The sequence below is a fragment of the Trichechus manatus genome, unplaced genomic scaffold (genome assembly GCF_000243295.1).
Source record: "Trichechus manatus latirostris isolate Lorelei unplaced genomic scaffold, TriManLat1.0 scaffold00006, whole genome shotgun sequence".
Lineage (NCBI taxonomy): Eukaryota > Metazoa > Chordata > Mammalia > Sirenia > Trichechidae > Trichechus > Trichechus manatus.
The window spans coordinates 21,292,703-21,305,097 of NW_004443942.1; positions in this window are offsets into that span (position 1 = coordinate 21,292,703).

Consider the following 12,395-nt stretch of genomic DNA (forward strand, 5'->3'; position numbering starts at 1 on the left):
GGTCTACCTCCTCCAGAGCTTGTTGATGTTGTTTGCTCATTCTTTGTTTAGTGACTTGACTAGACTATTTTAGTAAAGTCTATTTCCCTCACACTGTGAAACCTGTGCAGCCTTGGCCATGAGCACTTTTACCCTGAGATAACAGTTGTTTTATCAGGGTGATTATCGACTGTCTCTTTCTCTGATCCCTTTTTTTAAGCTGTCTGACTTTGCTGATATTTCACCCAGCTGTGAGTCTCCATTAATTGTCAGCTGATTGCTTTATTATCAATAATGCCCCAGGGCATAAGCAATAAAAACAAAAACAAAAAAACACACCTATTGCCATCGAGTCTATTCCAACTCATAGTGACCCTATAGGACAGAGTAGAACTGACCCATAGTGTTTCCAAGAAGCAGCTGGTGGATTTGAACTGCTGTCCTTTTGGTTAGCAGCCAAACACTTAACTACTGTGCCACCTGGGTTCCCCCAGGGCACAATAGTCTGATTTAGTTAAATGTAGGACCCTTTGCAGGGAAAGTTTTTGAGGCCAGTATCTGAAGTTTGTTCTGACCTCAAGGAGGCTCTTCTAAGCTGTCTGTTTTCTTAGTTCTCCCTGATAGAATAGCTGGCCTATGGTTTATCTTGTTGCTCTCAAGAAACTGCCAGCTTCCACCTAATTGCTTATCAACAATATCTTCATTGTTTTCTAGAGTGCCCTTTGGCTTGAACTTCTAGACTCTGTTCCAAATAAAGTCATTTCCTTTGGAAACAGAGTTCTCTGTTCTTATAGCTTATGTCTCACTCTGGGCAAAATGTCTGAGCCACTGCTCCAGAGAAGAGGGAGGTGACATTTGCCAGCTTTATAAGTAGAGTTGTGGGCACAGGAAGTAACCTCTTGTCTTTTCAGTTTGCTTCCCCTGGTGTGGAACCTCCACCGTATAAACTAGCTAGGGCAAGGGTCATGAGGGTTTCACTATTCTTAACCTACTGTGTCTGAAGTACAGCCTCTTGCTTATGAGTGGGGACTGGATGAGGGAAGGGAGCCCTAAACCCTCAGCCACTCTCATATGGAATAGAACCTCTGCAACACAGAGTTAGGGAGGATGAGAAATGTGGTGACTTGCTACTCTCAGGAAGATATTGTAGCCCTCAGTTGGAGGCTGGGAAGAGAGGAAATCCTGTTCCACTGGCTGCACCAACTCAAAGTGAAGCTTCTATCTTGCTGAGCTGGTGTGGGGAAGGAGATATTTGAGAGTGCAGGTCATGGCTCAAGTGCCACAGACTCTTCCTGTTCTTGACAAAATTTAGTAGATTTTCCTGAATAAATGCTTGAGTTTTTAAAAATAATTTTCACCAGTTGTGGTTGTTTCTCTGGGGAGCAGATCTATGAAGTGCCTCATGTCACCATTCTAGATGTTCAATTTTTGTATCAGGCTTGTGATATTTGCTCTATATATGTTGCAGTCAGCTCCATTCATTTCAAACAACATGGAGATAGTCCACTCATTCAACCACATTTTTAAATCATGCTCATAGTAACTTCCCAGGTTCCCAGGTTTCAGGTTTCAAAAACCTAGACTCCCTTGGAGCATAAATGTTGAATTTGAGTAGTTGGGGAAGAATCTGCTCTGACAAGTCATTTTCTTATTTTTTTTTTTTTTTATACAAGGGACTTACATAAATGTAAGTACTGAAAAATATCCTGCAGAGTGACAATCTTTAAAACTGCAACCCACAGCTGTCTAACCCTATCTGACAAGCAAAGACTATAATATACAAATGAGTGGCAGTCTTTATCATGCAAAGAAATACAGATATTAGCCTGATGACAACAGCCATTCTCCAAAAAGGGTATTTCACTCCTTCTCCCAGATTTAATAATAATGTGTAACTTTATCAAGTTCAATTGTGCAAGTGCTGAGCTGTGGTGATTTCCTATAGAGGTAGAGTGTTTCCTTGGAGTGTTTCCATGGAATGTGTTTCGTTGACTGGTTGCTTCTTAAACCAGTACTATGCATCATTTTGATGAACCAATGGTGTGAAAAAATACTTGCTGTAAATATAGTAGACCTTGTTATTTGTGTTGGTGAAAAGTTAAGCCACTGAATTCTAAATCCAATTGACTGGGATAAAAATAACTCAAAACACATTTCTGCTCAAATAGACAATCAAAATTGCCACAAAAACAAAGGCAATTACTTTAAAGGAAGTATTAATTCTAGCAATTCTGAAAGGCCATACATTCTCACATATAAAGGTTTATACTAATCATCTTCTCCCCAGGATAAGAAAACAGTATTCTCAAATGAGCTTATACTAGAAGCAGCAAGAGTCTGTGTACCATAATCCTACTCAATGCCTGCAGAAATTTAGATTTTTGATGAGGGAGTCAGAATGTTACCCAATATAAAGTGCTTTGTCAAATCTATTATATATATGTATATATTATACATATATACAAATTTTCTTAGCTCACTCCATAGACTGGACAACAGTATTCAATTGGATTCTATATACCCTGACAAAGAACAAAAGATCAGATGTTGGGGAAAAGGGTGTAATATGTTTTTAAGCTGGTTCTATTCTGTTTCTTTATTTTAAATTATACTGTCAAAAATGGCAAGGATTCTGGGAGGAGAACATTTCAACTGTAAGCAAACAAACAGCCAATTCATGTAATCCATATTGACAGATACTCATCATACATTCTAATGGAAAAACGTTTTATTTTTTCATAGTTAAAGTTTTGTCATAAATTTAATGGGAAATCTAAGTCTTACAAAGGAAGTTTGGGGGAAGAAAGAGATCTTACTTAGGTTCATGAGCAATTCTTTGTCATTGACCAAATGCATATCACTCAGCAAGAGCTTTTAAAAAATCTAAATTATCCTCTATCTTTGTCCTTCTGTGGAAGAACTGGAAATTGTAACCAACGCAACCCTTATTTAATAGTAATTGCCCCTTTGTTCATTTGATGTATGAGGGAAATGGCTGAATTTCTCCAGTCAACAATATAAAACTTGGCTTTTATTCTCAGACACAAAAGCTGTACCAAAAATCCAAATACAGGAGCTGGGCCTTTAGACGTTCCCTTTACAATGGCAGGAAAAAAAAAAAAAGTTGCAGTAGGACAACCTTTGACTTTTCAAAGAACTGGGTAAAAAGGGGGCTCATTCGGACTTTCTTTATTAAAACTTCTTTTACAAAAGTACGTGAAAGAAACTTTCTAAGCATTAACTAAAGACTTTAGAAACTGACTTAATTAAAGAGAATGAATCTAGGTCTACACTCACAGGTGATTCATCCAGGGCCTAATTTTGGCAAAATATTGAAGTAGGTATCTTCTCTCTTTTAATAGGAAGGTAGCTTAATATCATAAAGTGAGCACTGGCTTTGGACTTAGAAACATTTTAATTCAAATTTCAGTTTGGCTTCTTACTAACTGCATGATCCTGTGATCAAGTTACTTCACCTTCCTCACCTTAAATTCTTCATTGTTGAAATGGGATAAGTTCTTTTTCATGTTTAAATGAAAATATATATGCAAACTACTTAGCAAAGTATTGTATACTAGTTGATCAGCAAATACTAGTTTTCTATTTTCTTATCTTGAAATTTTTAACCTCTATCATTATACCTCATTCAGGAGAACTCAATTCTGTTACTTTCATTCATTTTGTCTTTATTCAGGAGAGAGTCCCATCAATTGCTGATGGGATAAGAAGTATTAACAGAATTATGTGTTATAAGTTCCAAATAACATATTTGCTTTTAAATAGTAGCCTCTGGAACGATGTCTAAAACATAAAGTAAGCATGGACACTTCAAAAATAGGTCAATCTTAACCATGGTCTAGAGGAGTACCTAGCTCAACTGGTATAACATAGTAGATTAAGAAAATATTCTACATTCTACTTTGGTGAGTAGCATCTGGGGTCTTAAAAGCTTGTGAGCGGCCATCTAAGATACTCCACTGGTCTTACCCCTTTGGGAGAAAGGGAGAATGAAGAAAACCAAAGACACAAGGGAAACATTAGTCCAAAGGACTAATGGACTGCAAGTACTATAGCCTCCACCAGACTGAGTCCAGCACAACTAGATGGTGCCCAGCTACCACTATCGACTGCTCTGACAGGGATCACAATAGAAGGTCCCAGACAGAGCTGGGAAAAATGTAGAACAAAACTCTAACTCACAAAAAAAGACCAGACTTACTGGCCTGACAGACATTGGAGAAACCCCAATATGGCCTCTGGACACCCTTTTAGCTCAGTAATGAAGTCACTCTTGAGATTCTCCCTTCAGCCAAAGATTAGACAGGCCCATAAAACAAAACAAGACTAAAGGGGCACAACAGCCCAGGGACAAGGATGGGAAGGCAGGAGGGGACAGGAAAGTTGGTAATGGGGAACCCAAGGTCGAGAACAGGAGCGTGTTGATATGTCTTGGAGTTAGCAACCAATGTCACAAAACAATATGTGTACTAATTGTTTAATGAGAACCTACTTTGTTCTGTAAACCTTCATCTAAAGCACAATTAAAAAAATTTGACAAAAAAAGAATATCTTTCATATGAAAAAAATTCATGTAAATGCATTTTGTCCAGTGAACATGTTTTACATTAATTAATGAATTCATTTCACATTCCTAAAAAAAAAAAAAAAAAAATAGGTCAATGTTAGAATATTTTGGAGGTAGCTGCACCCTTGAGTAACTCATAGGTTTTACCATGTGGATGATGGCTCCATTGCAAATGTGCAGAGAAGAGACATTGAGTCAAAAACCTAAAAACAAAATAGTTACATACATCATTCACACTTACGACCTAGGCTGGATATAAAAACGAATAAACTGAGATTAAATATATATATCCTATCCTAAAACTTGTGTTTTATCAACTATACAAACACATTCGACTGTGTGAATCATAACAAATTATGGATAACATTGTGAAGAATGGGAATTTCAGAACACTTAATTGTACTTATGAGAAACCTGTATTTTAGACCAAGAGGCAGTCATTCAAACAGAACAAGGGGATACAGTGCGGTTTAAAGTCAAGAAAGGTGTGCATCAGGGTTGTATCCTTTCACCGTACTTATTCAATTTGTATGCTGAGCGAATAATCCAAGAAGCCGAACTCTGTGAAGAAGAAAGAGGCATCAGGATTGGAGGAAGACTCATTAACAACTCGCAATATGGAGATGACATAACCTTGCTTGCTGAAAGTGAAGAGGACTTGAAACACTTACTGATGAAGATCAAAGACTACAGCCTTCAGTATGGATTACACCTCAACATAAAGAAAACAAAAATCCTCACAACTGGACCAATAAGCAACATCATGATAAACAGAGAAAAGTTTGAAGTTGTCAAGGATTTCATTTTACTCGGATCCACAATCAACACCCATGGAAGCAGCAGTCAAGAAATCAAACGACATATTGCATTGGGTAAATCTGCTGCAAAAGACCTCTTTAAGGTGTTAAAAAGCAAAAATGTCACTTTAAGGACTAAGGTGCCCCTGACCAGGCCATGGTGTTTTCAATCAATTCATATGCATGTGAAAGCTGGACAATGAATAAGGAAGACCAAAGAATTGACGCCTTTGAATTGTGGTGTTGGTGAGAAATATTGAATATACCGTGGACTGCCAAAACAACGAACAAATCTGTTTTGGAAGAAGTACAGCCAGCATGCTCCTTAGAAGCAAGGATGGAGAAACTTCATTTAGCATACTTTGGACAGTTTATCAGGAGGGATCAGTCCCTGGAGAAGGACATCATGCTTGGTAAAGTAGTGGGTCAGTGAGAAAGAGGAGGATCCTCAATGAGATGGACTGACACAATGGCTGCAACAATGGCCTCAAGCACAACAATGATCATGAGGATAGCACAGGACCAGACAGTGTTTTGTTCTGTTGTACATAGGATTGCTATGAATCGGAAGCAATTTGACAGCACCTAACAACAACATCCTAAACATGACATAAGAGTTCTTGCTTTACAAAATGTGCCTGACCACTATTGCTCTGTAAGGCCATACATGATTTGATCTGGACAATTTCTCTGACTCATCTTGCATTGCTCTGTCCTTCAATCACTGTTTTCCATGTACTATGGCCTTCTTCTTATCCTTTTAGCACACCAAAGTCTTTTTTTTTTTTTTAGGGCCTTTGCACTTACTCTTCCCCCAGGGCTTTCCATGGCAGCCACCTTCAAGTTTCTGCTCTTTCCTTTCTTCATTCATTCAACAAATATTTACAAATCTCTTTTCACAAGACTCACAAGAAATTGGAAGATGAAATGATCCATTCGTTCATCCTGTAAGTGTCTACTGAATACAATCTTGTTCCAGGTGTAAAGCACTGAGAAAAACTGAAGGTCTTGTTACCACTTAGAGCCTAGTTAGGGAGCTATATGCTAATTATATAATTAAACACTCTGATAAGTGTCTGAAGGAAAACTAGGATATAATGAAAGTTTATTATGCGGGGCTAAATCTAGTCTTAGGGAATCCAGGAAGACTTCTCTGAGGAAATACCATTTGAGCTGCATTTTACAAGTTGAGCAGGAACTAACAGATGAAGGACAGAGGTTGCAGGAGGAAGAAAGATCATGTGTGATAAAAGTCCCATGCTGTAGCATTGAAAGAATTTGATATGTTCTCTATAAATGGAATTATTTTAGTGCTTGTTGCATGACCTTGATCAGCTTATTTCATTGATCACACAGTGTGGATAAGTGGATTAAACCCATTAACTTAACCTCTATTGAGAGCCTACTAAGTACTAAATCCATTGCTGTTGAGTCAAGTCAATTTCAACTCATAGTGACCCTATAGGACAGAGTAGAACTGCCCCTTAGGGTTGCCAAGGCTGAAATCTTTACAGAAGCCGGCTGCCACACACTGGCATCACTAGGTTGGTGTCACCCCCGCCCCATGGACCTCCTTCCATACAAAATCGTACAGAATCTTTAGTAATGTTTATTATCAATTTCAATCCTAGAATAATATGTAATATAGTTGTAAATTGCTTAAATGTAATATTTCTTAAATTATATGAACACTAAACAAAATTGTTTTGTGAAATCTTTCTACATTGAACTACGACATTGTTAGTAACTGAGCGAAAGCCTTTATTTTTCTCCTTTTCCTTTAATTACTACTTCATTTTCAAAAAAGTTATTGATACAGGTTCACAAATACTAATTACCACAATATTGTAGCTAAAACACAAGAAAATTGTACAAAATCAGCAACTATAAAAATACAGGCAGCAGAGGAAACAATGGCACTTGCTAGCAGCTTGTGCAGTCGAAACGTGACTCGGCGTCACTGCAGTTGGGTGGTAATGACGGCTCCGACCAGAGGGCATTAGAAGGTTCGAAAAGTAAATTAGCATAGAGTTTAGCCTCGTACGTATATTGATACATGTAAGCCGGGCTTACAAACAATGTTTTTATTATTATAACTAACTACAGGGATATTTTTATAAAAAATAAATTTCTGCTGAAACACTGCACCAAAATTTTATGAACAGTTGTTTGGGTGTCACTCCCTCGACAGTGTCACCCAGTGTGGTCTGCACCCCCCATACCCACCTAGTGATGCCACTGCTGGTACATCTTTCTGCCATGAAACGGTGAGTTTGAACCACTGAACTATCGGTTAGCAGACGGGCGCTTAACCACTGTGCCACCAGAGCTTAAGAGTTGTGCTTTTGTAAGGCTAGCTTGGCAATACTATGAAAAATAGATTTGGCTTAGGAAAAGACTGAAGGCTGAAAAAAAAGACAAAATTGTTAGGACCGATTGGAATAAACCACAGAGAGGTAAGGAAAACCTAATCCCGAACAAGAACAGCCAAAATGGAGGGTAAGGGAAAAACCGGAGTAAAACTGCAGAGAGAGAGTCAGTATGACAGGATAAATCATTGGCTATCAAGCTGGAAGGAGAGGAAAAATCCATTTTAATCACACCAATTTGCTTTTTATGTGGTTTAAAAATGAGGGCAGGATTAAAAAATCTGCTTCTCACCCTTCCTCACCACCTTCTAAGTTCTCTTTTTTCACAAAAGTATAAAGATTATTGAGGGGAAGATAACTGGTTGTCCTCTTGTATCAAATTAATTTTCTTCATCCCCCATATGCCAATCGTTACACAGACTGTTCTAAATGTTGATCTGGTGCATTATTGATGAGTTCTTAAAAAGATATTAGAACGACGATCTCCCACTCTTTTTCTGGGGAAAAAGTTTTGCAAGGAAGAACTGGCAATTTTAACATGAACCATCCAACAAGTCAGTAAATCATAATTATGGCAGACTTTTTGCCAAACCTAATATTAGTTTTTTGGAGAAGTGTCTTTGAGGGTCTACTGTGTATAAGGCGCTATGCTAGCCAATGGATTTGACATTTAATTAGATTTATAATAGTTTCATAACTAAAACTCTCAGGTTGTGGGGGTGGGAGGAGGATTCTTTTTAGGGATCTTAGCTCTAAAGATGTCCCTTATTTATTAGTACCTCAAAGTGGGCACTTCCAAATTCCTTTAAGAAACAATTTTACAGCCCAGCACATCTGTCTTTTGGGGCATGTTGAGGGATTTTCATTTCTTAATGTCATTTTCTCATTCTGAGTAATAGCTTGTGAGGTATTTTTTTTTTTTTTAACAAATTCTCTATGCCTGAATTTGAACACTGGTAATTGGAATTCAAGTCCTGTATTGCCAACATAATAAATTGAATAAGTCATGCTGATTGTGAAGAGCACATGCAGAAATGCAGACTATTTTTATATACCATAGCTGCTAATTGACAGGCATGAGCAGTCAAACTGCAAAGGAAAAAAAGTGATTTCACTTCTAGAAATCATCTTGACTGAGTTCAAAAAAGTAAACAATAATTAATTTACTTAAAATTACTTTTCTAGACTCAGTGGAAGGTTTTTCGTAATTTTAACTCACTGGTGTCTTATTTTAAAATTTATGAATGACTTTTTGCCCACTGCAAAAGTAATATATTTTCATTGTAGAAATTTTTGAAAAATGATAAGAAAAAAAAAAAAAAAAAGGGGGAAGAAAAAGTCATTCACTAACTTATTACCCAGAGGTAGTTATTTTAATATCTTGCTTTATATCCTTCCAAATCATTATTTAAGGATACATAGATTTTTCAAAGTAAAATGTAATCATACTAGACAAGCTGCTTTATAACCAATTTTCCTGAATAAAATATTGACATGGCAGTAAATATCCTTCTATACGCTTTTGTTGTTAGTTGCCATTTGGGTCAGCTCTGACCCATGGCAGCCTTGTGTATACCAGAATGAAACATTTCCCCATCCTGTTCATTGTCACTTTCTAGTGATTAAATTTTATTGATTATGTATTATTGTATATATCATGATTTACTTAACCAGTCATCATATGTTGGGTGCTTACATTTCTTCTATTACTTCAATGATATATATAATCTTAAAAAGATTGTACATATATATTTGCAATCTTGTTTTGGACTGTTTGCTCAATATAACAACTGGCTTGCCCATATCTTAGGGAGCATAAGCTGTTTCCAACTGTCAGCATTTGCGTCCCTGTTCCTGAGAACTGTTTTTAGGACTGTGGAAGCCATTCAGCCCAAGCTCACAACAGGCTAGAAGTTCAGAGAATCAACACCCCCAGGAGTAGTTCTCAACAAATGACTCTGGAGTGTTGGCATATCAGTACCCCAACTCCCACTCCCCTTAGGTAGGATAATTCTGAGGCATATATTTATACTATTTCCAAGAATGTCCCCATGGGATTAAGCTCCCGCCACCCACTGCGACTAATATATCCCTTATTGACTGTCTTCTCCCCACCCCATGTCACTTCCCTACTTCCCTCCCAGTGTTCTCTGCACCTGCCAAGGAAATAACTTACATTTAAATCTTTATCTCTGAGATTGCTTCAGGATGAAACCAAATTAGCTCACAAGAATAAATTCCCAGAAGTAAAATTGCTGAATTAAAGGGTAATACACTTTAAGGTTTTTTGTATACATTATTAAGTTGTCCTCCTTAAAGACCAGTCTTTTCATCACAATCTTGCCAAAAGGTAGATGTATCATTTAAAAAAAAAGGCAGATTTTTATAGGCTAAAAAAGGAGTTTAGTTTAAATTGATTTTATTATCCAGACTGCTTATTTTTCATATGACTATGGTCATTTCTATTTCTTTATGATTGCCTCATTCTCTGCCCATATTTTAATTGGTAAATTCATGTTTGTTTGTGACTTATAAGATCTCTTTTAATGCTAAATACATTAACTCATTTTTTACTCACATTTCAAAATTAGCTGGTTTGGATTCAATACAATCACATGGCATCTATCTCCCAACCAGCTAAAAAGCTCATTCTTCATGTAGGTTTTTGCCTTGCACATTGCAAGTGCACATGTCTTCAGTGGCAAACCTTTATTAACAAATGGATTTGTTGGAAAACGAAATAACTGCTCTACCAGTATGGTTCTATCGTTAGGGTGGTAGCCAACATACCTGCTAAATACTGAACTGTCTGTGTTTGAAAGAAGCAAGACTCCATGGGTTCTCTTGCTAGAAGCACCATGAATGTATTCATTATCTAACTCTAAGTTACATAAACCCTCTTCATTCCTACTGCCTCATCTAAGGAGCAAGAACTTATAATGTGTTCTGCCGTAGAACAAGAATATGAACTGGCATTATCACAGCATTGCACTTTTCAGCTATAGGTGCTGGTCAGATATAAGTGACCACAGTTATTAAATAAAATATCAAAAACCAATAGGCATTCCTAAGAATAAATCAGCCTTTTACTCTCCAGAACAACTGAACCATTCTGACCATTTCTGTGCTATCATCACTAACCCTGATTAAGGCAATTCAGGCTTCATAGCCTTTTAAAAGCATTTCTACTCGGTGCAACAGAGTCTGAGTTGCACTAATTCCCTTGTTTCCAGAATTGGCCTGCTTTTGACTTGATATCTCTGCATCAATGACTCTGATTGGCCAGGCCCACTGTTTAGGCCATTGATTGTATTACTGCTAATCCACTTTCCTCTTTTAACTGTCACAATAATTTCTAAAACTTGGCCGACTGCCTCTCCACCCAGGGCCAACATCCTTGATCATAAAACATGCACAGTGATTAAGCCTCAACAATTGGCAACACCAGAGAAGTCACAGGACCTGTAGATTCATCTGCTTGCCCAAGTCCTCACCACTCAGCACACCTAACCTCTTCTCCAGTCAGGGCCTGGTGTAGTAATATGTGCCCCTACCAGGAACTTAGCTTGTCTTTGGCACCATTTTAAGAATAAGTATGATACAGGCGTGCCTTTCGAAGTTGTCTGGATATAGACACACATCCTCCCAGTCACCAGTGATTTCCTAACCTCACTGTAAGCCCTAGTTAAGTCATAAGGTCAAGTTCCTGGCCCATTTTAACCACCTACCCCCAATATTGACTAATCAGTAATATAAATATTGCTAGTGACAATATTTTTTACGCTATTATTGAGACTTATGAGCTTTCAGAGATTGTTCTAAGCACTTTTTAAGTGCTGTCCCACTTAATCCTAACCACCATATCAGGCATACACTATTATCTCCATTTTACAGGTGAGTGAACTGAGGCATGGAGTCATTCAGTAACTCACCCAAGATCACATAGCCATAATTGCTGGCTCCAGGTTTGTAACCAGGCAGTCTGAATTTAGACCCTGTGTTCTAAAATACTATGCTAAGTATAGAGTAGGTAAAAATAAAATTCAAGTGACTAACTGGGAGGCAATACTTGTAACATATACAACAGAAATTGCAGCCTTCACATATAAAGAGATAGAAAGGTTAGGAAGAAGTAATTTATGAATAACAAAAGCTAAGAAGCACATAAAAAGTTTTCAGCCTAAACTAGCATATTGGCAAAATTAAAAAGAAATCAATAATATATAGCCTTCTCCTTGGAAACCCTACAGGACAGTTCTACTCTGTCCTATAGGGTTGCTATGAATCGAAATCAACTCAACAGCAATGGGTTTATGGGCCAAGGTGTGAAGAAAATTTCCACATTTATAAGCCATGCGAATTCAACATGTTCCTCATTTATGGAAGAAATTTGGGCCTATAAATTGCCTACTCTTTGCCCCAGCAACTTTACAAATAAAATTTTATCCCAAGAAAATTGCTGTGTATACTCAGGTTAATCTAAGAGGATGCTCATTAGAGCATTGCTTATAAGAGTGAAAAATGAAGAAGTGTGTCAAAAACCAGAAATGCTTAAAATTAGAAAAATTAAATAATAAACAATATTGTGGAAGAATACCGATGACAATGTTTATGATATTGTTGAGTAAAAATGCTTGCAAAATATTATATATAGTATAAACTTGT